The 26497-nt window shown below is 45.5% G+C and overlaps 1 protein-coding gene across 5 annotated transcripts in view; it reads right to left on the bottom strand.

The window, feature by feature from the left end:
* The window catches only part of RALGPS1 (Ral GEF with PH domain and SH3 binding motif 1), a 292653-nt gene extending 276024 nt beyond the window's left edge, over nucleotides 1-16629 (bottom strand). For all 5 annotated transcript variants that reach the window (XM_041724551.1, XM_041724552.1, XM_041724553.1 and 2 more), the window contains exon 1: nucleotides 16399-16629. The gene's annotated coding sequence lies outside the window, so the exon portion shown is untranslated. The remainder of the gene's footprint in view (nucleotides 1-16398) is intronic.
* Between the last annotated feature and the right edge of the window lie 9868 nt (nucleotides 16630-26497).

The following is a 26497-nucleotide window of genomic DNA, read 5'->3' as shown; positions in this document are numbered from 1 at the left end:
AGCAACCACCTGCTAGAGGACTCACTCCTTCATGGTCTCTGGCACTCTAACATGTCCTGCTGGGCATGCCAAGAATGCAAGGTCCTGACCAGCTTTTACCCAAGCCATTTTTCAGGGTTGTACTTGCTGTGAACAGCCTGGAGGGATGAGACAACATCTCCCTCAGGGCTGAAAAGCAGGCTTGCTTACTGCCTGCTATAAAGCAGCAGGTCCCCCAGATCAGTGCTTCCAGCTGTGACACAGAAGCACAGCTCATGGCATCACCCCCATGGGATGTGGAGGAAGGGAAATGGACATACACAGTGATGTTTTTTATGCTAGTAATAAAGTCCTTTGTCTCTGACTCATGTATTCCACATAAAAAAAGAAAGTAGACAGGAAAAGTTTTGCCTCCTAACTCCTCCTAACCTGAGTCCTATAGTTCATCTCTCCTAGATCCCACAACACAGCTCAGTATACATCTTCCTGTCTTTACCTCCAGGTTTTGCCCTTTCACTCAAACTCATCTGGAGTTTCCACTGCAACATAAGGTCAAGCTGACCAATTCTTTCCAGCATTGAAAGCCAAATGTCCCAACAATGTAATAATCATCCCTTCCCTTGTTATTGTGTAACTCCCGGTGGCTCATGAATTAAGCTCCTATGCAAGTTAGCAAAGAAATCACTTCTTTACCAGTCTATTTTCCTGCTCTTACCCAAGCACCATATGAAATTAATAAATTATTGCTTTATAATAAGTTGTGAAGGCTCGACCATTTATCAGCCATATGTACCCAGCGAATCTCCACTACTCTGAGACTCCACATCTGTTAAATAGAGCCAGTATTAGTGAGGCTGGCCAATAGCCACCCTCCTCTCCTTCTTTAGTAACAGAAATTCTGGTTTTTAGATGGACACATGATTTCCCTGAATATAGATTATATTTCTCAACCTCCTTTACTGCTGGGTATGGCCATATGACCAAGATTAGGCCAATGGTATGCAAGAAGTGCCATGGAAAGTGGCCCTCAAAGACTGGAATGCCGAAACAAAAACTAGAGATTCAGCAGCCATTTCGGGTCTTGAAATGACCTCAGACTTAGAAGCCATTTCCAAGATAGCCTCATAATGGAACAAGATAGAAGGAACCCAAGTCTCTGACCATGTAGGCTCTATAACTACCCTGAGCTAATTACCTCCTGACTTCTCACACATAAGAAAGAAATTTCCATCTTATTCATGTCTTTGTTATTTTAGTTTTCTGTCACTTGTACCCCAAACTACAGAAATAGTTCCCTCATAAGGAGAAAGATAGGGTTATATGAGAATATGCAGGACAGCCCAGGTGGCTCAGTGGTTTAGCGCCGCCTTCAGCCCAGGGCGTGATCCTAGAGACCAGGGATCAAGTCCCATGTCGGGCTCCCTGCATGGAGCCTGCTTCTCCCTCTGCCTGTGTCTCTGCCTCTCTCTCTCTCTCTCTCTCTCTCTCTGTCTCTCATGAATAAATAAATAAAATCGTAACAAAAAAAAATTTTTTAAAGAGAGTATATCACAAAAGATGCCCAATTGGTATCTATTTTTATATTTCCCCAAAAAAAGGTCTTGCACTGTTTTCACATATAGCAGACAAACTCAAATATTTGTTGAAATAAACAGGAATCTAGAAGAATGAAGGCCATTTCATTGCCCTAAAAAATTTTCTAATGTTTCTACCAAATTATTTTTCCAGACGAATATCACTATTTTGTCAAATCTTATAGACTCTCATTGGAATTGTCAACATTTGGAGACTTGGTATTGTCACTAGTACTGTGTTCAGACTTCCCCGAAAAGAGGCAGAAATTAAATGATTGCTTATCAACCTAATGATTTTCATCCTATCCATAAAAAAGCATCTAATAGGGATCCCTGGGTGGCGCAGCGGTTTGGCGCCTGCCTTTGGCCCAGGGCGCGATCCTGGAGACCCGGGATCGAATCCCACGTCGGGCTCCCGGTGCATGGAGCCTGCTTCTCCCTCCGCCTGTGTCTCTGCCTCTCTCTCTCTCTGTGACTATCATAAATAAATAAAAAATTAAAAAAAAAAATTTTAAAAAGCATCTAATAAGAGGCTACTCAGTAACAAGTCTAGTCGTAAAAATGAGACTAATTAACACACAAGCATCAAGTAAATAATCTCTAATGCCACCTCCCCCAATACCCACCAAAATATTCAGGGAGATAGAAGAGGTGACACAAATATAAACCATCACTAAAGACTAAAGCTAGTGTGCTACTCTGTCCTTATCTCCTCTAATTGTTGATCCAGATCCTCTTGCCTCTCTTCTTCATAGCCAACCAAACTTTGATCGTGGCTCCTGGGCTTAGTGCTGTTTCATCTCCTTTCAAGTAATGTTTCTGTGATTCTCCATTGTCACACTTACCCTCTCAGTGTTTGAATCTTTACCAGTGGATCTGGCCTTCCCTCCCATATGGTGATATTCACACAGCTGAACCGATTTTTGCTTAAGTTCTTCTTTCTGTCACACACGTACTACAGTGGTGGGTTCAGACCAGCACAGGTATCTACAGAGGTACTCTCACAAGATTGTACCATCATCATCACCATTATTATTGTCATTCATTGAACCATTACTGCGTGACAGATACTTTGTTAAGCACCTTCCCCGTACTAATATACCACTGAGTCCTTACAATAATTATCTAAGCTGGGCATTGTTATCTCACCCATTTAAAGTGAGAAAACTCGGAATACCTGGGTGGCTTGGTCGGTTGAGTGTCTGTCTTTGGCTCAGGTTGTAATCCCCAGTGTCCTGGGACTGAGCTCTGTATCAGGCTCCTGGCTCAGAGGGGAGTCTGCTTCTCCCTCTCCCTTTGCCCTTCCCCCTGCTCATGTATTCTCTCTCTCTCAAATAAATAAATCTTTTTAAAGAATTATAAAGTGAGAAAACTCACCCTAGTGAGTGAGGCTCCTAAAGGTAGGTAACTTACCCAAGGACACACCATCCATAACAGCATCTTCACTGGCTATGGTAGTGCATCCTTGGCAAATGCAGAATTTGAACCCAGCTCAGTCAGCTCTAAATTCTGAACCACTTCTCTATGTTCCATCCCACAAAAGCTGAGTGGTGTTCTGTTACTTTATGTTCTGTACTGGTACACATACTCCCATCCACTCACCTGTTCCCTTCTTTTTTGCTAAGCATTGAAGTTTTTAAACTCAGTGAACATTAATCCTTTCTTTTTTTCCTTTCCTAAGGGGCAAATGGCTTCATACCACAGTGGCACCCTGATATTAAGGACAGCTACTCCCCTCAAATTATCTCAGATTCTTTCTCCCCATCCCTCAGCTGTGGTTTTCAGCACCAGGGCCAGTGCCAACCAGGTCTCTGCCCCTGTCTTTGGGTTCAGGGAAATCCTTAAAGACACATGTGGAATCATATGGCAGATTCTTGTTGGCTCGTTCAGATTTTTTTTTTTTTTTTTTGGCTCGTTCAGATTAAAGGCTCTTCACTGGGTTCTGGAAGCTGACCTCAGTCAGGTATTCAGGCCTACCAGGGGGACAAACTCCCACTTTTGCCAATTTAGGACCCCTCCATGAGTCCTAACCTAACTCAAGACCCATCTATAAGTTCTGGAGATTGTATAACAGGCTCTGACCTGCTACCCAACCTCAGGATACATAGGGAACCAAGGATGCACGCATCAGTCACAGGGCTCTAACACCACCTTAGTCCAGTCTGCATGGTTTTATCATCTTCCCAGGACTTCCTCCCACAGTTCTGATATCTCCCTTTTGTAGGATCTAGACACACACTCTTCCCACCAAGGTTGCTGACCCATCCTGAACCTCAGAACGTTGGATGGATCCCCAACTTTCCTGCTTCAGAAGCCAAAGATTTCAGACCAAAAAAAAAAAAAAAAAAAAAAAACCTATAAGGCATGAATAGACTGCTCAAGAAGGTCCTCAGGGAAGCTGAAGGGTTGAGACACTGGCTGCAGCCAAGAACATCCCTTAGTCTTTTGCACACAGAAAAAAGGTAACTAAAATGATCTCTCTCATGTGAGACTGGCTCCAGCATTAGTGAAAATAAGCGTGTCAGTGGGAGGCCCTGGAGTACCTAGCTTCATGGGGAAGGGGCAGAGGCCCTGCAGAGAGAGAGCTGGAAGGGATGCCCCACCCACCAATGTCCATATCCTCATCTTCCTATCTAAGAAGGATGTTCCTTTTTTACCTCCTTCCTCACTGAAACCTTCTCTTGCTCCTTCTCTGGCCTTGCACTATGCCCTACCCCTCATGCTGATGCTCCCCAGCACTCCAGCCAGGATCTTCTGCTCAGTAGAACCTTCCAGGGCCAGCTATAAGGATGACCCCAAGTCTGTCTCTCTCTCTCTAGACTGGTGGGGCACTGGAATCACCTGTGAAAACTGAAACATATAGATGACTGGTCTCTCTCTCCCAAATACCAGAGGATTCTGATGTTCCAAAGACTGAGAACCAGTGCTCTGGCCCAGAGCATTAGTCTGAGTCCAAGACTAGCAGGCCAGCTGCCAAATGCTATCCCACAGGCACCCTAAACTTAGTTCAGCTATTGCCAAACCAAGATTCACTACTTCTCCTCAACCCAATACCCACTTCCTCTTCCTTATCTCTGTGACTGGCCCAGCCCCTCACATCACTAAAGTGACAAACCCTGACATTGCCCTCCCATCTGCTAAATCTGTAGAGGGAGGCCTCTACCTCAGTTTCTCTCGAACCTGCCTCTTCCTCTCCATCCCCATGGTCAGGTTCAAGGACAATGTCCTGAACTCATCTTCCACATACCATCTCCTCCCACACCAACCATCCTCTATACCAGGATCATAACTGACAGTGTTTCCCTCTTCCTGCAACTCTGAAATGATTCTCCACTGGACACAGGATAACATCTAAAGTCCCAAGCACTGCCTTCAAGTCCCTCTGAGTACTGACCCCAAACCACCTCTCCGATCTCATCTCTGGCAAGCTCCTCCTCCCTGTCTTCACTAGCCTCACCCTCCAACACACTTGGCTCAGCATTCCCGAGATTCGGCATGCTCTCTCCCCACTGTCTGCTTTCTCTCCCATGTCCCTCTTCACCTGGGAAACTGAAGATCTCTCTTTAAAATCCTGTGAGTTTGATTCCACCCCACTAGCTTCCATTTCCACTGCTTTCCACCCCGGACACAGCATCATCATCATTTATTTACTCCTCTCTGTCAGGTCTGTGGGTTCCTAGGGCAAAGCCTGCAGCGTCATGCTTTGCATGCACAGTGGATGTTTACTTCATGAATGAAAACCGCTCATGAGATCAAGAAGCAAAGGAAGCAACCAATCTTTAAAGCAATAAAAATAAAGCCACCTGCTATCTTGGAAAACATAGCAGGTATTGCTTCAATAATAGACACTTTTGGGGCACCTGGGTGGCTCTGCCTTCAGCTCAGGTCATGATCCCCAGGTCCTGGGATCGAGTCCCACATCAGGCTCCCCACAAGAAGCCTGCTTCTCCCTCAGCCTGTCTCTGCCTCTCTCTGTGGGTCTCTCGTAAATAGATAAATAAAATCTTTTAAAAAAATAGATGCTTTTGGTAATAGATAGGAGTTCTGAAAAAGAAGAGTGAGCAAGTAGAGAATTCATCAGGGAATGCCTGCACAGATCAAGAAAACAGCACCGTGACCACCAACCACCAGGGTGTGAACCTTGCAGCATCTCCCTAACACTCAGCACTCCAGCCACACTGGCTCTCTGTTACATCTTCAATTTGCCACCCTGCCCTTGCCCCAATGGGGACCATGACCATGCAGCTGCCACCTCTTCACCTGGTCAAGTCCAACTCATCTTTCCTCTGGGAAGCCACTCTGGGCCTCCTACCAAGTAAAGCCACCCTGTTTACTGTCTCCAGGCACCCTGTATTCCTGTAGCCATTGTTAGTGCTATAATTAATGTTTCCTATACTTGTTTGCTATTGTTGTTTTACTTATTTTTATACTTCTTTAACTTTGCTACTAGACTATGAACTAAAAGATAGCAAGAATCAGATTCATCTTTTTCTTATACTGGGACCCCACACTCAGCAGGCCCTGAACGGAACTGGATGGATGATGGATGGAGGGATGGATGGACAGACGAACTGGAAGATAGCCAAGAACAAGGAATATGCTGCCTTTCATTACTACTACAATACTTTCATATCATCCAGCTCTCTTCACTCTGACTCAACCTACAAAAAGCAATCTTGGATTTTAAAACTAAGGCTTTCATGGGGCACTTGGTAGGCTGTTAGTAGAGCATACAACTCTTGATCTTGGGGTTGTGAGTTCGAGCCCCACACTGGGCAGAGAGATTACTTTTAAAAAATAAAAGATAAAACTGGGGTTTTCCTACTGAAGAAAGGATGCACACACACCAGTGATAGTCCTGTTTACTTGGAAAGCAGTTGTCAGAGCAAACTGACACACATAGCATTCCAGCTCCCTACCCGGTGATTTTTCTATAATACCATGCAGCTCTCTCTGTTCCACAAAGATACTGGCTATATTGATAAAACTAGATTCCAAGAATCTTTCAGCCTTGAGAACCCCCCAAGATCATGAAGAAGCTCCCTAAGATCAATACACGTATTGTCAACAGATCGCAGAAGTACTGTCTCCCCTCAGCCAGTCACCACCACCAGATCCCAGGGCTGTACACTTAGGTCAGGCCTTAGTTCCTCTTCTCATACACTCACGCTGATGACTCAACAAAGGACTTTGATGCAGAGGTGTTCATCAGACATAAATGCTTCTTCATGGACACGGTCTATGTGCAACATTATATGACCTGCAGGCAGCTGTTAGAAAGTGCAATGTGCAAGTGAATGTGCTTAAGTCCACAGGTTTTGCTGGGTGGGGAATCAGGACACCTGACTGTGAAACCCTGACAAAGTCCCTGCCCTCAGCCCCAAGGTGGGAGTGTGGCCTCAATGCACTCTAACTTTCAGGATAGACTGACTCTACATCTGATGAGTGCAAAAGCCAAAACAGTGCTCAATGCAAAAGAGCCCTGCAGCAGGTATACCCAGAGATAAAGTAGAGAGCTAACAGGAGCAACCTGGCATCTTTTGAAAAAGCAAAAGAGTGTTATATATCAGTCATCAACTAACTTCTAATCTTATCAAAAAGCTTTCCAACAAGAATAAATTCTAATCTTAGTTATCAACCAATCAGTACATGCATCAGTAATTCCTGTACTTTAGCCACTTACAAGTGAGATCAGGGTTTCCCTAGACCCTAGAATAAAACCACACCTTAAACCCATCAACTCCAAATTGAACTCCTTAAGTTCAATTATCAGGAAATTAAAATAACTAAAACCAAGAGAAACTATCACAAGTATCTCTTTCAATGAATTCCTATTTCCTTATCTCCCCTATGGCTCTTCCAGTGTCAGAAACCACACCTTAAAGCAGCACGGGTGTGAGAAGAGACCCTAGAGGCACCCTCAGCTTCTCCAACAGCCACATCCTGAGCAATCTATTAAACCTCCCTGAAGGGATCCCTGGGTGGCACAACGGTTTAGCCCTTGCCTTTGGCCCAGGGTGCGATCCTGGAGACCCAGGATCGAATCCCACGTCGGGCTCCCGGTGCATGGAGCCTGCTTCTCCCTCTGCCTCTCTGTGTGTGTGTGTGTGTGTGTGTGTGTGTGACTATCATAAATAAATAAAAAAGAAAAAAAAAGAAAAGAAAGATGAGACCATTCCTCTGGGATCCCTGGGTGGCGCAGCGGTTTGGCGCCTGTCTTTGGCCCAGGGCGCGATCCTGGAGACCCGGGATCGAATCCCACATCGGGCTCCCGGTGCATGGAGCCTGCTTCTCCCTCTGCCTGTGTCTCTGCCTCTCTCTCTCTCTCTGTGACTATCATAAATTAAAAAAAAAAATTAAAAAAAAAAAGAAAAAAAAAAACCTCCCTGAGCTTCCATTTTCTCCTCTGCACCTCAAAGACTGCCTGCAAGAATCACTATAAAGGTGTCAAGAGACTTTGTAAAGTGTTGAGATATTTTATAATGAAGGGACCTCAGATCCAACAACCATCCCATTTTATAGATTCAAATCACTTACTGGACACTCACCATTTACTTCATTTGTTCATTCAACAAACATTTATGGGGTACCCACTATGTGCCAGATGCTATGCCAGGCACTAAGGACTCAATGATGAGCAAATCAGCCATTTGCTCAATGATGAGCAAATCAGTCCTGTAATGCAGGACTGCATTACATTGCATTATAGGAGACAGACATCACCAACCTCTCCACCACAGAGCATATTGTTATACCCTGCAGGCCATGCTAATGATTTGGTCTTTTTTCTAAAAGAAATTACAAGCCACCGAAGGGTTTTACGAAGGGCTTTACGCAGAAGAAATGACATAATCAGATCATTCTGGCTGCCTTATACTAGCCCTGGGCTAGGCCCAGGATATGGCAAGAACAAATGCAGGCTCTTTCTCTACAAAATCTGGTGGGGATGGGGGGCGGGGTGTCACCAGGAAGTCATCATCACTCTCACAGTGTTATTAATGCTACAGCAGTGTGCTACAAGAGCCTGTGGGGGAACAATCTATAAATGCTAGTGGGCCAAAAGTTTTGGAAATATGGCGCCTGGAGGAAAAACAAAACAAAGCACAGCTACAGAAAGCACACAAAATAAGAAATATCTCAAAATAGTGAAAAGTCACTAATTCCACATAACAAACTTTACTGCCACAAAAAGAGACACATAGCATATTCTCCTGAATTTATTAACTTGTTTTCCATAAATATGTAATTACTCAGAAATGTATCAAAACCACAGATTTCTCTTGACCTAGTTATCAAGCTTATACAAGAGTGAGAATGACTGTATTCAATAAACAAGAATTTAATTACATTCATTAATCTTTCTTTCATCTTTAATAAGATGATTTTCAAAGAAAACTTTTGACTGTTGAGCCCAAACATCTAAATTTCTTATGATTACTCAACTAATTGTGTTAAACCTTCAAATAAAACCTTATAATAAAAATATTTAAATCCTAAAGAGGAAAAGTATATTGTTGTATTAGTTCATAGAAAAGACCCTCTATTTACATGGAATCATACAACAAGGAAGGAGACAGAAAGAACTTGGGAAAGCAGCATATATTTCCTGTACCAGCCAGAGACAGGGCCCACCCTCAGGGTGACTCCATCCTCTCCCTCACCAGCAGTCAATTGCTTTTGTGGGAGCCAAGGCTTGTATCTGCAGTCCCAACAAAGGCTGAGCTCTGAGTGCTCCTACTAGCCCCTGTCACCAAGGACATCTGAGTTTTAAGATATTCCTTGTGCAATAACTCACATAACTTCCACAGGCAGTAAATTAATATTCCCGAAAAGCATCCTACAAGCCCTCTAACAATAGGTAAATAGCTAAATAGCTAACAATAGCTAAAGAGATTCTAGCTCACAATAACTGGGTGTTCCTAATGTGTGAACACTATGCTAAGATGATGATTCTGCAACATCTCCTCGAAGCCTTTGAGGAATCATGGAGGTAAGTACCATCACACTTCCTGTACCAATGAGGAAACAGAGAGATGGTCGCTTGCCCAAAGCCACCACGGTTGTGAGTGGTAGAGTCAGGACCTAGACCCACACTGGCCTGAGTCTGCACTTTAAGGTCTATCCTATCCATCACTCTGATGTTAGGAGATAAATCTCCTATAAAGAACAAAAAGAACAAAAGCTCTGTAGAAAAACCGTGGGATGATGTGCCATTCTGGGTCTTCACGGCTTCTGCTCTCCTCCATAAGTGCACATGAAACAAGCCTCGCATGTGCCTCCCCTTGGGGAAAAGTCGTGGAATTGATCAGTGTAGGTGATCCAAAGTGTAGGTGCTCACAATGGTACTGGGAGGGAAACCACCTTTGAGGAGAGTTCATGTGAAAAAGGTGGAGGAAACACAGACAAACCCATAGCCTGGAGTCATCAGGGCCTATGAGGACTGTCCTAGGAACTCCTTAAGCACTTTGTGACTACAGAGCTGGTTTCTCGGACACCATGGACATCACTGTCACCAACCCATTAGCACCATTACCACTACTACTAGAACCCTGAGAAAACAGCCAAAAAGGTGCTTCTCAGTGCTCCCAAAGAACCATGGATAACATGTGAGCAGTCTTACACATCAGTTTTCTCTCAGGCACCATGCTGATCACCAGACTGCATCATTTCACAGAATCTTCAAAAAGAGTCTTGAGTTAGGTGACACTGCTATCCCCATTTTACAAAACAGTAAACCAAGACTCACAGAGAGGTAGACTCTTGCCCACGGCCTTCTGTAATGAAAGAACCAGAAACTGAACCCAGGTCTGCTTGGCTCCAGAGCATTAATCTGCTTAGCCACTTCATTCAAGTCTTCTGTCATAGTTGCCGTCCAGCCACTTTCTGCTTGCATGTGACTTTTCCACTAACCATGAGTTTCTCAAAGGCAGGGACAGAACCCTTTCTTGCATACAGCAAGGAAAGCTCAAAGCAGGAACCCAGCAAGGCTGGGGAGTGAATGTTCACATAAAGGAAGTAAAGCCCCCCTCCTTTTAAGAAAGTGGCCCTAGAAATGCCCCAGGATGCTCCTCACAGAAGCCAACCCAAACAGCTGCCCACTACCCCTGGTCAAAATCTACAGAACATCTATCTACTCAGCTCCCTTGAGCCTGCTACTCCACAACCCACCTTAAGGGAAGGATGAACAGGCAGACATCTGAGGAAAGGCAAGGTGGGCTTCAGCAAGTATGAGCAGTTCATTTTTAGAGTTGTCTTTTTTTTCTGCTTCCCCCTCTCATCCTGGAGTATCTGGAGAAATATTTCTTTCCTCTCTCACCTCCAAGATCTTCTGGACAAGTATTACCAGCCACACCCAAAGCCTATAGCTAATATATGGCACAACACATTCTTGTCTCAGAGTCAGCACTCAAATACCTGGAAAGTAAAGGAATAGAGCCCAAAGACTATGTTTCACCAAAGACCTAACAGCTTATCAATAAGAGCTTGTCAATATATTCTTATCAATAAGAGCATGTCAACAGCCATGATGGAGGAGAGGCCCATCACAATAGGCACAAAGAACCTACCCTGAAGTCTCAGCAGCAAAGAAATCAGGAGAGTTTCCCTGTGCAAGGAGGAACCACAGACAACGCAGTGCATGCTATAATACAATGCATACTCCGATCAAGGCAGGCACACAATGAAAGTCAAGGGAACACAAACAAGAGTGGTCACATGGGCCTAAAAGAACAGAGTAGGTTTTACAAAGGAGGGAGAGGCCATTGCCAAATCACGGAAGGTGAAATCATTGTTTCCTGCCTCCATGACCCCCATACTGCTGACAGTCCCAACATCGGGCCTATCATATTGTTCTGTAATCAGTGGCTTGTGTGCCTATCTCCCTGCATAGTATGTGGGCATCTCAAAGCCAAGGACTTTGGTCACTGTCCACAGCTCACCCTCAACTGCCCAGTAAATATCTAACTGACAAAGAATAAAAGAGTCTATGTCAGGTTACTAATAACAAGGCAGCTACCCCCTCTTGAGTATCTACTACAACCTGCTATCCCTGCAAGTACTGGGTATGCATGATCTCATTTTCTCTGCACAAAAACCTCAAAGGACAGATTTTATTATCATCAGCCATTTTACACATAAGGAAAGTGAAATTCAGAAAGATTAGGTAGATTGTCCCAAGTCAGACAGCCAGTAAGTAACAGCTGATCTCTGAATCAAGGGTTGAATGGAAAATCAGTTTTCAATTACTAGTAAACAAATCCCTTTTCCTTTCTCTTTCTGTCATCTGCCTAGCATCCAGATATGCGGATTGCCTGTAATCTATTGTTCAATGAGACCAAAGCCATTTGTTTCCTAGAAAAGAACAAGGGATGTCCCTTGCTACTCTTCTAAACAATGACTGCTAACCATTACTGAGTAAACATCATTGGGGAGAGTGGGGGCTGGGAGACACAGACCAAACTGTGCTTACAACATCAGTCAAAAACATTTATTGGGCAGCCCTGGTGGCTCAGCGGGCTTAGCACCGCCTCCAGCCCAGGGTGTGATCCCGGAGACTCCGGATCAAGTCCCACATCAGGCTCCCTGCATGGAGCCTGCTTCTCCCTATGCCTGTGTCTCTGCCTCTCTCTCTGTGTCTCTACAAATAAATAAAAAATGTTAAAAAAAAAAGTACCCAAGAGCTTTAAAAAAAAAAATTTATTAAGGAGAAACTGGTATGTACCAATTGGAACATTTTCCAATGTTGGAACAATTTCCAAACAGATCAAGCAAATAGACGAAGGAGAAAGAGTATGTACAGACACTATTCTTTGTGTAAGAGAAAGAATATATAATAAACAAGAAAATGGTAATAGTGGTTGCCCCCAGGGAGAAGGACTGGCTGAGGCAAGATAGACCCTTTACAATTTGTTCCCCTTTGAACTACTTGCCTTGTTTTTTTGTTTTTTAAAGATTTTATTTATTTATTCATGAGAGACACAGAGAGAGAGAGAGAGGCAGAGACAGGCAGAGGGAGAAGCAGGCTCCATGCAGGGAGCCTGACGTGGGACTTGATCCTGGGTCTCCAGGATCACACCCTGGGCCAAAGTCAGTGCTAAACCGCTGAGCCACCTGGACTGCCCGAACTACTTGCCTTTATTTATTTATTTATTTATTTATTTATTCATTCATTCATTCATTCATTCATGAGAGAGAGAGAGAGAGAGAGAGGCAGAGACACAGGCAGATGGAGAAGCAGGCTCCATGCAGCGAGCCGGATGTGGGACTTGATCCCAGGACTCCAGGATCACGCCCTGGGGCCAAAGGCAGGCGCTAAACCACTGAGTCACCCAGGGATCCCAACTACTAGCCTTTAAAAAGGCATTTTTTTTTAACTTCTTAAAAAAAAAAAAGATTAAAAACACCATTTAAAGATACCACTTTTTGCCAGGCCTCTCCCAAATGCTCGCATACATACAACTGCAACCATGAAGAATGTATGCTTATGAACAAAAACTGGATGAACTTAATATGTGGTAAAACAGGACTGGCAACAGCCTTTGTCTTTCATGCTGAGGTTCACCAATTTCACTAATGTTGCAAATCTTTTTGAAAATAAGTCAACAGAATTTCTAAGATAGAGATACAACATACATATAAGCAGCAGGGATAATTTGCCACACCTTCCTGAACTCCTTCATCTGTTCCTTCAACAAGTACTGAATGGGCATCTACTGTGTGCTAGGCAAAGTGCTAGACAGATTTTTTTTTTTTTAAAGGACTAAACAGCAGGTCATTAGTTTCTTCCCTCCTGCCTTTCAGGAAAATATGGACAGCATGCTAATGAGAAGAATGCCAGAGCAAGGACCACCCTTCATGTTCGTAGTCTAACACCATTCTCATTCAGCCTAGAAAATGGAGTTCTGGGGAAAGCAGTTGTTCAACGTTACATAAGTGAAGGCTTCAGGATTACCGTCCTGCTCTCCCTACATGCTTCATGCTGTTGAAAGATACACAGACAGAGAGGGAAGAAATGAACCCTAACATTAGTGCCTTGCCCTAACATTAGTGCCTGAATTATCAGGTGCTTTCACATATCCTCTGTCATTTATTCTTCATAACCTCTCAAGATGGGCATGATCACCCTTGTTCCACAAATAAGGAAAACAAAGCCCTGAGAAGCTGAGAAACTGGTGCATAAGGCTTCCTACACAGACCTGTGTGACTTCCAAGCCAGAACCCTCACCCTCCATACTCAACAGGAAAATCAATTTAAAAAGGTAGTCTGCAGGGAGGGATGGGGGAGCCTGGGTGACTCAGTTGGTGAAGCATCTGACTCTTGATTTCAGCTCAGGTCATGATCTCAGGGTCCAGAGAGCTCCATGCTCAGCGTGGAGTCGGCGTGAGATTCTCTCCCTCTCCCTCTACCCCTCCCCCCACTCACACACCCTCTCTCTTAAATAAATAAATAAGTAAGTAAGTAAGTAAGTAAGTAAGTAAGTAAAATCTTTTAAAAATAAAAAGGTAAACTGGCGGGCAGCCCGGGTGGCTCAGCGGTTTACCTGCCGCCTTCAGCCCAGGGCCTGATCCTGAAGACCCTGGATCACGTCCCATATCAGGCTTCCTGCATGGAGCCTGCTTCTCCCTTTGCCTGTGTCTCTGCTTCTCTCTCTCTCTCTCTCTCTCTCTCTCTCGTAAATAAATAAATAAAATATTTTTTTAAAAAAGGTAAACTGGGGCCATATCACAGAGAGCCTTAATATTTTCCATTAAATGAAGTTTCTCTCTCAACTCTGGGTGTTGTCACTCCAATAATAACAATCAAAAAGCCAATCCCTTTATTATTCAACGCATGTTCTAACTTTTGTGTGCCACCAAGCTTGGGCTTTCCTTTTAACCCACAGAGGCTATCCAGAGGGCAGCAATCTCTGAGAACCACTTATATAGTTTCTGCCAGGACAGAAAGGAACATTGCTAATACTGCTTCTAGACCCTCTGGGCACCTGCCACACAAGCACAGGCCCCAGTTAGGAACCACCCCCGAGACACCATCCCCATGATGTCACTGGTTCACCACCAGACCAGCTGAATGATAGTGAGAGAGGCCAGCACCATGGTGGTTGGCCTCCAAAAGCTTCATAGCCTCTAAAATAAAGAAAAACACAGCCCAGTGCAGGAGAAGCCTCCTCCTGCCTTCTTTCTGTCCATGCAATGCGGGTAGGAGAAATGACAGTTTGGAATGATCAAATTGCTAGTGAATAGAGGTACTGGGTGCCAAAAGGTCATACACATGGGTACGAGACATCTTCTGGAGAGGATGGAGTCCTCTCACCTTGATTTCTTCTCTCTGCCCCTGTAGGAAGCTATGAAATTCTCAATTCTCACATTCCCTTCTATTTAGTGTCTCCCTTTCGGAATGTGGTAACATCAGAGCTCCTACTTGGCTGGGGAGGGGGGAATTCCATAAGGCTCAAGTCTAAGCCTTCTGATCCAGGTCAGAGTCCTCAATGGGGGTGGGGTCTACAGGTCAGCAAACAGTGAAATGTTCCTCACTTTCCACCTGCCATTGCTCCCTGCCACAGCTCCCTCAGAGGTCTTAATCCGAGTCACATCTGAGACTGTCTTTTGGGGACTCTCTGCCACAAACCTCATCCCAAATTCAAATAAGAAAATGGTTTGCTAATTAGAAATACCCTTTTCTTTAAACCCCCAGTCCCTGAGTCCAGCCTCCCCATCCACAAAGAGGGCAGAGATTCATAACTTTACACCACGATTCGCTAAGTAAGCATTTTTTCCATCCTATCCTCACAAGGCCCCTGGGGGGCACACAAGGCAGGTAGCACCATCCTCAGATGTTCGTTTTGCAAAGGAAGACACAAAGCATAGAGAGGTGAAAGACTCTCCAGGGGTTACACAAAGACGAAAGCTTCTGAACCCTCATTCCTGGTTCTTTCCCCTCACCGGGCTGCCATGTCAATCTTCTGGAGACTGCCATCGCTAAGATCTGCAGCAGCATCTGGTACCAGGGCCCTTCAAGCTTCACACTAACTACTCTTCCAGGAAGCAACATTTCTGATCATCGAATGAACACCAACGCCGGCCGCAATCGAAGCTTACCCTCGGCAACAGCAACAGAGAAAACCCCGGAGAAATGAAAAACGACGCGCCCCACTTAAGGCACAGCGTGGCATCAGAGAAGCCACCAGCCTAAAAACCTGGGCGGCAGAGACCCAAGTCAGCCTCAGGAGAGGCACAGGCTGGCCTGGCCGGCCGCTCTGGCCCAGGAGCAACCCTCGAAGCCTCCAGAATCTTAAGAGAGCCCAGAGCTCTTGCGCTCACCCCAAACCCCCCTGGACAACCGAGAGCTACATTCGCGTCTCCACCGACCACGCACCCTCCGCCCGCTCCTCACCTGGGGCACCGCTTCCGGGCCTGCAACCACTCGCGGCCCCGCCCCCCGCCCCTGCAGGTCTCCCTGGCCCCGCCCTTTGCACCTGCGGTTTCCTCAGGCCCCGGCTCTCCGGCTTCGGCCTCACCTCGCAGCCCCCTCCCACAGCCAGATCTGTGGTCCCCCCTGCCCCGCCAACTGACTCCATCAGCCCCGCCCCCCGCACCTGCGGCCGGTCCCCACACCTGCGGCCCTTCCTACCAGCCCCTCCCGTTCCAGCCTACCTACGGCTCCCGGCCCGGCCCCCTGCGACCCCGATCCCGCCCGCACCACCCCTGCCCCCCTGGCCCCGCCTCCCGCCCCGAGGCCCCTCCCCGGCCCAGCGGCCTCTCCGGGTCCCGCCCCCCCCGCACCTGCAGCTCCCTGCGGCCCGGCCCTCAGGGCCCCGCCCCGCCCCGCCCCGCGGGCCGCTCCTCTCACCGCCCGCTCTCGCCGCCGCCGCCGCCGCCGCAGCCGCAGTCCCGGCCGGTCACCTTGACGCGGGCCGCAGTGGCTGCTGCCGCCTCCTCATGGCCCTGGGAGCGGCCCAGGCGGCAGCGGCGCCTTCGCTCGGAGGCCAGGGCCGGGCCAAGCCGGGCCGGGGCCGGGCCAGGCGCAGCTGGAGCGCGGGCCGACGCGGGAGCGGAGCCGGTACCCAGCCGCAGTAGGAACCGTCCGCTCCTGGGCCTGAGCGGCGGGCCGCGCAGCCAATCGGCGCGCGGCGCCCGACCAATCCTCCCAATCAGCTCGTCGCAGGGGCGGAGACACGCAAATCAGCCGGCTGGGCGCGCCAGTGCGCAGCCGCTGCAGCCCTGGTCCTCGCTGGCCTCGGCCTCCGCTCTAGGCGGCGGACGCCCTCTCAGCCTGTGAGGATGCTCCGCGGCCCGCACACCCCTCTCAGCGCCCCGCCACGCCCATCTTCTTCCTAGAAATAGCAGTGCATCTTATTCCCCATACATCTTTCCAGGCCTCATACAATTTCCCCCTTGAAATCCCTACTTAGGATTTACGGTTTTGAACAAAAAATGGTTTTGTGAGAGCATCACCTTAGTGCTCATTCTTTACAACCGAGAGGTAGGCATAGAACACAGAACGTCAGAGCCAGAAGACACCTCAGAGAGCCTGGGGTCCTACCCATTTACTTTACAGATGGGCAAAATAAGGCCCCACGAGCTGAAGGGACTTGCCCGAGGCCACACGAGTGTAAAGTGGGGAAATGAGCCTGTCTCTTGTCTCCCCGCTCCCACATCTTTTACTCTGCGCCAGGCACTATGAGATGGGAGGTTAAATTAATTGATTCCAGTCGCAGAGGGAACAAGTTGCAAAGACCGTCAAGCCAGGTCTGTGAAACCCTGGAAGCCCAGAAGCACAGTAGGAAGCTCCTTCATCCTCCCTTAACTCTGATTGATTCTTGGGCACACAGACATGGAGAACATCATTTTGGCAATTTTCAGATTCACTTGGAAGTAACATCAGAGTATGGAAAGATTTGGTTCCCATATCCTAAAGCTTAGGGAGGAAAAAAGAAAAACTATAAAAAAGAAAGAAAAGTCAGGGAAAGTGAATCAAAACTACAATGAGATACCACTTCACACCCTTGAGGATGGCTAAAACAAATAAGATGGACAATAATGGAGCTGGTGAGGAAGTGGAGAAATTGGAGCCCTCATACACCGCTTGTAAGAATGTAAAATGGTGCAGCCACTTTGGAAAACAGCCTGGCAGTACCTTAAAAGGTTAAATTTGGAGTTACTATATGACCCAGCAATTCCACTCTCAGAGACATGCCCAAATGAAAACATACATCCATACAGAAACTTGTACATAAATGTTCATAACAGGGATCCCTGGGTGGCGCAGCGGTTCGGCGCCTGCCTTTGGCCCAGGGCGCGATCCTGGAGACCCGGGATGGATTCCCACATCAGGCTCCCGGTGCATGGAGCCTGCTTCTCCCTCTGCCTGTGTCTCTGCCTCTCTCTCTTTCTCTCTGTATGACTATCATAAATAAATAAAATTAAAAAAAAATTTTAAATAAATGTTCATAACAGTGTTATTCATAATATCCAAGAAGTGGAAATAATGTAATGTCCATCAACTGATGAGTGGATAAATAAAATATGGCATATCTATACAACGAAATATAAAAAGAAATGAAGTGATGATTCATGCTACAACATGGATGAACCATGACAACATGCTGAGTGAAAGAAGTCAGATCACATGATTCCATTTATATGAAATGTCCAGAACAGACAAATCTATAGAGACAGAGAGTAGATTAGTGCTTGTCTAGGGCTGGGGGCAAGGGGAGAAGAATTAAGGGTAATGGCTAAGGCAGGGAGTTTCTTTTTAAGGTGATGAAAATGTTCTAAATTGATTGTAGGGCTCGTTGCACAACTCTGAATATACCAAAAGCCATTGCATTGTACACTTTAAATGAGTGAATTATATAGTGTATGAATTATATCTTAATAAAGCTCTTTTTAAAAAAACAGCCCCCCCCAAAAAAATAAATAATAAAAAATAAAAAATAAAAATAAATAAATAAATAAACAAACAAACAGCCCAGGTGGCTCAGTGGTTTAGCGCTGCCTTTGGCCCAGGACATGATCCTGGAGACCCAGGATCAAGTCTCCATGCAGGGAGCCCACTTCTCCCTCTGCCTGTGTCTCTCCCTCTCTCTCAATCTGTGTCTCTCATGAATAAATAAAAAATAAAAAACCTAAATAATAATAAAATAAAAGGGATCCCTGGGTGGCGCAGCGGTTTGGCGCCTGCCTTTGGCCCAGGGCGCGATCCTGGAGACCCGGGATCGAATCCCACGTCGGGCTCCCGGTGCATGGAGCCTGCTTCTCCCTCTGCCTGTGTCTATGCCTCTCTCTCTCTCTCTCTCTCTTGACTATCATAGATAAATAAAAAAAAAATTTAAAAAAAACATATTTAAAAAAATAATAATAATAATAAAATAAAAATAAATTAAAAATCTTTTTTTTAAAAAAAAGCTATTGGGATCCCTGGGTGGCACAGCAGTTTAGCGCCTGCCTTTGGCCCAGGGCACGATCCTGGAGACCCGGGATCGAATCCCACGTCGGGCTCCCGGTGCATGGAGCCTGCTTCTCCCTCTGCCTGTGTCTCTGCCTCCCTCTCTCTCTCTCTCTCTCTCTCTCTGTGTGTGTGTGTGACTATCATAAATAAATAAAGAAAAAAGAAAAAAATTTAAAAAAGCTATCATAGGGGCACCTGGGTAACTTAGTTGGTTGAGTGTCAGACTCTTGGTTTCACCTCAGGTCATGATCTCAGGGTCATGAGATCAAGCCCTACATCAGGCTCCATGCTCAGCAAGGAGTCTGCTTGAGATTCTCTCTCTCTCCTTTTTCCTCTACCCCCCATGCTCTCTATCTCTCTCTCTAAAAATAAATGAATCTTTAAAAATATAAAAATTTAAAGTTATCGTAAATTCTAATCAATCGGGCAGCCCCAGTGGCATAGCGGTTTAGCGCCATCTGCAGCCCAGGGCGTGATCCTGGAGACCCTGGATCGGGTCCCATGTCAGGCTCTCTGTATGATGCCTGCTTCTCCCTCTGCCTGTATCTCTGCCCCTCTCTCTCTCTCTCTCTCTGTCTTTATGAATAAATAAATAAAATCTTTTTAAAAATCTAGTCAATCATGTCACTCCCATGTTCAAATACCATGTAACAGAATATGGAGGGAATCTCAGCTACACCCACTAGAGTTTAGATTGCCTACTATCAACATGTGATACACTGGTGAATTATTCTCAGCATCTCATGTGTTTGAGTCACTCTCAATTAGAAGGAACTTTTGAATCACAGAAGAAAAGGACAGTTTAAAAAGTCACAAAGGGACAATCTCCCAAGCCAGCTGCTTCTGTGTAGACTTGTACTTCCTGGAAAGCCAAGTTTTAGGACAGTTCAAGGAGCTGTTTTCATTAGAGATGCTGGTCAATGGGGATGCTGTGATATACAGACTCTAGGGCAGCCTCCACAACCTGTACCTTCTGATATCCTTGGCCTGTATGATCCCCTTCCCTGAGTGTAGGCAGGATCGGACCTGCTTCTAACCAGTAGAATAAGGCAAAGGTTTTAGGATATATGTGATTACATCCTAAATCTTACACAAGATTATAACTTATCTTGCTAGGAGACTCTGTCCTGCTGCCCTTGAAAACACAAACTGCCATGCTATAAGTTGCCCTATGGAGGAAACTACTCAGCAAGTAACTGAGAGGAGCCTCCAGCCAACAGCCAGCATGAAACTGGGGCCCTCAGTCCAGCAACCTGCAAGGAACTAAATGATGCCAACAATCACATGAGCTCAGAAACACATCCTTCCCTTGTCAAGCCTTGGATGTAGCTGTAGCCCTAGCCAATGCCTTGATTATAGCTTTGTGAGACCCTGATGCAGAGGGCCCAGCTAGGCTAAGCCAAATTCCTGACCCACCAAAACTTTGAGAGAATAAATGTGAGTTGTTTTAAGCTGTTACATTTGTGATAAAATTGTTATGCAGGAACATATAACTAGTATGGAGGCACAGCCCATCCTGTCCTGGAGCCCAGCTTCTATGCAGCAGCCATTGGTGCCCAGGTACAGCAAGGATTTTGGCATGCAGCACTTCTCCAGATCCTGGGGCCTTGTGTCTTTAGAGCCTAGAAAAGAGCACCATCATTGGGGTACAGCTATCAGTGGCAATGGTGAGATGCCCCAAAGAGGAAGCAACCATCAGCATGGGCTGGAAGAATAGGAGTTGAGAATAAAGTTTTCAATTTGGTCAATTCTAGAAAAATAATGTGGCTTTGCCACTTCCTGGCTATGTGTACTTAGACAACATTTCTTGTGTATGAGAAGGTAATATTTAGAGTACCTACCTTAAAAAATTTAATTAAATTCAAAAATAAAAGAAAATAAAGAGCACTTACCTTGTATGGTTCTCCCAAGGAAAAGTGAGTGAATCCTCTAGTGGCCACGAGAATGCACCTTGCAGACCTCCCACCATTGGGCGCGTTTTTGACCAAGGACCCAGATGCTGCATTATGAAACCCAAGAAAGTGTGTTTACTAAGGCAACACTGCATATGAGCTGTACCCAATGACAGATCACAGCAGGGATTCTTTTTTTTTTTTTTAAGATTTTATTTATTCATGAGAGACACACAGAGAGAGAGAGGCAGAGACACAGGCAGAGGGAGAAGCATGCTTCATGCAGGGAGCCTGATGTGGGACTCGATCCCGAGACTCCAGTATCATGCCCCGGGCCGAAGGCAGGCGCTAAACCGCTAAGCCACCCAGGGATTCCCCCATGGCAAGGATTCTAATGCAGGCCTGCCCCAGGGTGGCAATGGGACTCCTCTAGTGATCATCTTTGGCTCAAGGACTCCTCAACAGCCTCACTGAACTTCCTTTAGACCACATGGTGGTATGAGATGCTTCCACACGCTTCCTTCCCTCTCTCCTTCACTTAGGGTCAGATTTGCATCATAGTCTCACGGCTCTCTCAGCCTTCCTCAGCTCCCTGACCATTTCTCCTAATAAAATCACTGCACATTTGGTTTTTATTAAAGAATTTATTTATTCATGAGAGACACAGAAAGAAGCAGAGACATAGGCAGAGGGAGAGGCAGAGTCTCTGTGGGAAGCCTGATATGGGACTCGATCCCAGGACCCCAGGATCACGACCTGAGCCAAAGGCAGATGTTCAACCACTGAGGCACCCAGGTGCCCCAAAATCACTACATGTTGAATCCTGTATGGCATCTACTTCTCAGTGAATCTGGACTGACACAAACAGTACCAAGAGTTATCAGGAAAAATAGGTAGTAAGATGCAGATTTAGGACTGACTTACCCACAGCCTAGCAAGCAGAGGATGCCCTTCTAATGAAACACAGATAGTCCTTGGAACAAGATGATGGCTCAGATGCTAAAGATTTCACTGTTGGTGACCTGGGAAAATATCTCTGTGGAGGAGAATACTGTGGTGGGTGTTGTGATGCCAGCATTTTAAAATATATAAGGAGAGGGTACATAGCTACCTCAGTCAGTAGAACATGCAACTCTTGATCTCAGGGTCATGAGTTCAAGCCCCACATTGGATGTAGAGTTTACTTTTAAAAAGTTTTTTTAATAAAATATTTGGGGAGGAGAATACCTACAAAAACAGAGGAAGTTAATTGGTTACAGCAAAGTTGTATTACAGAAGGAAAATGAGAGACTGAGTGTTGTCAAGGAGCAGTTAATAGCAAAGGGTGAGAGCCAGGGAACTCTGGAGGCAGCTTACAGAGGTCCTCATCGCCTGTGATAGTGGAAGGACAGACACTTTGAGTGGCAGGCTGAAGATCTAATTGTTACAGCCTAGAGCTCCAGAAATGTTTGGAGTTCTTGGCTCACTCAGCCAAAGTGAGTCTGTTAGGTGAAGGTCAGGGCCTCAGTGGGGAAAACCCAGGATCCTAAAATGTGTGACCGGAATATCTGGATGTATGGTCCTGAGGATATTGACTCTGCAACGTGCACCTCAGGGCCCTCTGGGCTTGCCAAGCTAGAACACATTTCCTTAGTAAGAACTGGAACCACCACAGTGCTATCAGGTGCTACAGAAGCCCTTCCCCAAAGACAACAGGAGCCCCCACCTCCTCTCCAGCCTGCCAGGCTGGTAACTGGGGTTAAATACTAGCATAACCTCGCTGGGGGAAAGCACAAAGCCTGACAAGGTAAAAAAATAGACTACATACCTGAAGAAAGCAAGAATTAAAAGAAGCCAGGGAAGTACCTCTGGGTTGGATCTTGTGGCTTGCTTGATCAAGGAAGCTGGGATGCAAGACTAGACAAGCAAGAACTCATTGACTCAAGGGGCACCTGGCTGGCTCAGTCCATTAAGCGTCTGACTTTTGGTTTCAGATCATGTCATGATCTCATGGTCATAAGATTGAGCCCTGCATATGACTCCACACTCAGCAGGGAGTCTACTTGAAGTTTCTCTCCCTTTGCCCCTCCTCCCACTCGCTCTCCTGCTCTCTCAATAAATAAATTTTTAAAAATAATTCATTGCGGGGATCCCTGGGTGGCGCAGTGGTTTGGCGCTTGCCTTTGGCCCAGGGCGCGATCCTGGAGACCCGGGATCAAATCCCACGTCGGGCTCCCGGTGCGTGGAGCCTGCTTCTCCCTCTGCCTGTGTCTCTGCCTCTCTCTCTCTCTCTCTCTCTGTGACTATCATAAATAAATAAAAATTAAAAAAAAATTTTTTTTAAATAAAAAAAAATAATTCATTGCATTGGGAACATGTTCTTAGGACACTTTCTTTAGCATGCTAGCAAGGACCCCAGCTACTGGAGTGGCTCATTGAAGCTTCGGAAAGACAATGGTCAATTCTCAGTGATATGGAAATACCTAAATTGCCCTAGTAGGTGGTAGAAGTGGGCATGCTGAAACAGACATACAGTTATCCTCACTATTTTTTTTCCAAAGATTTTATTTATTTATTTATTTATTCATTCATTCATTCATTCATTCATGAGAGACACAGAGAGAAAGAGGCAGAGACACAGGCAGAGGGAGAAGCAGGCTCCATGCAGGGAGCCCGATGTGGGACTCAATCCCAGGACTCCAGGATCACACCCTGGAGGGAGAGACACTCAACCCTTGAGCCACCCAGGCGTCCCAGTTATCCTCACTATTAATGGTTTCCATATTTGCAAATTAGCCTTCTGCTAAAAATTACTTTATTGTAAGAATACAGTATATAATACATATAACCTACAAAATATGTGTAATCAACAGTTTATGTTGTTGGTAAGGTGAACAGTAAACTATTAGTAGTTAAGTTTTTGGAGAGTCAAAAGTTACATGTGGGGGCTCAGTTGGTTAAGTGCGTCTGCCTTCGGCTCAGGTCATGGTCCGAGTCGTTCATAGAGCTCACTGCTCAGCAAGGATCTGCTTCTCTCTCTCCCTCTGCTGTTTCCCTTGCTTGTAGGCTCTTGCGCGCTCTCTCTCTCTCTCTCTCTGTCAAATAAATAAACAAAATCTTAAAAAAAAAAAAAAGTTACATGTGGATTTTCCACTGCACAGGGGTCAACAGCCCTAACTCCCATGTTGTTCAAGGGTCAACCATATATATTAAGTAAGGTGTCTATAAACAGAAATACACACAAAATAAGATTAAATATTGATTAGCTGGCAAAATGTGACCAGTGACTCGCAGGAACCTAACTCTACATTTCTTCCAGGAATGATGGTTCAGTATTCACTAATCTGGTGTTCACAGTGACTCTATAGGGCATAACTACTGCAAATAACTAGAGTTAACTGTACTTCTCATTGATAGAATGAGAATCTAACTATAAACCTTCTGGCAGGGAATGCTGGGAATCATAGCTCCCCTTAGTGTGCAGACCCTGTGATACGTGGGAGCACTCAGGAAGGAAATGGTATCAAGTTGCTGACAGACAATCCAGCACAGTATGTTCAATCATTTAAATGCTTCAAAAAAATATTAACAGTTGCTCTAAGTTTTACAACATACATCTTTAATTAATTAGAGTCTATCCTCAAATAATATCATTTCACATATGGTTGAAATACCTTAATACCATGAGGAGGGATCCCTGGGTGGCGCAGCGGTTTGGCGCCTGCCTTTGGCCCAGGGCGCGATCCTGGAGACCCGGGATCGAATCCCACATCGGGCTCCCGGTGCATGGAGCCTGCTTCTCCCTCTGCCTATGTCTCTGCCTCTCTCTCTCTCTCTCTGTGTGTGACTATCACAAATAAAAATTAAAAAAAAAAATACCATGAGGAAACATGTAATGATTGAATGAAGCAGCTCCTGTTCCTACAACTGAAGAGACAGAGGGAAGTAGAGGTTCTGATCACAAGTTATAGTGTGTGGGTGGGAGGGGAGGGTCTCCACACCAACAAGACATTCTCTGACACCAGCTGGGTGTCCTACAAATCAACTCCATTCCAACACTAGCTATCCAAAGGTAATATCAGATCCCACAGGTTAAGGGCTCAGTTCCACAAGACTGCTCCCTACTTTAGCCACCAATCACAAATCCAGGGTGTTATCTGTGCTTCTGACCAACTGGCTACAGATCAAAGGTTCCCATGAACCCCCCTTGGGTTCAATTTATTTGCTAAAGTGGCTCATGGGACTCAAGAAACCAGTTTACTCACTAGATTACTGATTTATTACAAAGGATAATAAAGAATACAAATCAAGGGATGCCTAGGTGGCTCAGTCAGTTAAGCCTCTGCCTTTGACCCAGGTCATGACCTCAGGGTCCTGGGATCGAGCCCCATGTTGGGCTCCCTGCTCCACAGGGAGTCTGCTTCTCCCTCTCTGCTCATGCTCTCTCTTTCTCTGTCTCTCTCAGATAGATAAATAAAATCTTAAAAAAAAAAAGATTTAAAAGATTTTTTGTAATTCTTTAAAAAAATTTTTTTAAAATATTTATTTATTTATGAGACACAGAGAGAGAGGCAGAGACATAGGCAGAGGGAGAAGCAGGACCACGACTCAAGCCAAAGGCAGACACTCAACCACTGAGCCACCCAGATGCCCCTAAATAAAATCTTCTTAAAAATTAAAAAAATAGGGATCCCTGGGTGGCACAGCGGTTGGGCGCCTGCCTTTGGCCCAGGGCGTGATCCTGGAGACCCGGGATCAAGTCCCACGTCAGGCTTCCGGTGCATGGAGCCTGCTTCTCTCCCTCTGCCTGTGTCTCTGCCTCTCTCTCTCTCTCTGTGACTATCATAAATAAATAAAAAAACAAAACAAAAAAAAATTAAAAAAATATATATGAATCAACAACCAGATGAAGACACATAGGTCAAGGTCCTAAACAAATAATGTTCTGTCCTTTGACTTTTAGGGCCCAATACAGGGGTATGTGGAAGTGTTCTGATGATTCCCTTTTGTGTGTGTGTGTGTTCTGGTTTTTTAATGGAGGCTTCATTATATAGGTATAATTGATTAAATCACTGGCCACTGGTGATTGATTCACTCTCCAGCCTCCCTCTTTTCTTGAAATAGGGGTTGGGACTGAGAGTTCCATCTTTAGGAGGTTTCCCAAAATCATTTCATGAGTATAAACTCAGCTGTGGTTGAAAGAGGCTTGTTACGAATAACAAAACACCCATTTTGCCTTTATGGCTCTGAAGCATTTTTTTTCGGAACTGAAGACAAGAGACCAAATGTTATAACAAAAGATGCTCCCATTGCTCTTATAGCTTAGAAAATTCCTTGTCTTAAGGGAACTATGAGCCAGGAACCATAGATGAAGACCAGATACATATGAGACATAAATATTTCTTATAAATCGTAATTTTTTTTTTAATTTTTTTTTTTAATTTTTATTTATTTATGATAGTCACAGAGAGATAGAGAGAGAGGCAGAGACACAGGCAGAGGGAGAAGCAGGCTCCATGCACCGGGAGCCCGACATGGGACTCGATCCCGGGTCTCCAGGATCGCGCCCTGGGCCAAAGGCAGGCGCCAAACCGCTACGCCACCCAGGGATCCCTATAAATCGT

This window comes from Vulpes lagopus, chromosome 12 (assembly GCF_018345385.1).
Source record: "Vulpes lagopus strain Blue_001 chromosome 12, ASM1834538v1, whole genome shotgun sequence".
In the NCBI taxonomy this organism is placed as follows: Eukaryota; Metazoa; Chordata; class Mammalia; order Carnivora; family Canidae; genus Vulpes; species Vulpes lagopus.
The sequence above is the reverse complement of the archived record's forward strand: the minus strand, read 5'-3'. Positions and strand labels throughout refer to the sequence as shown.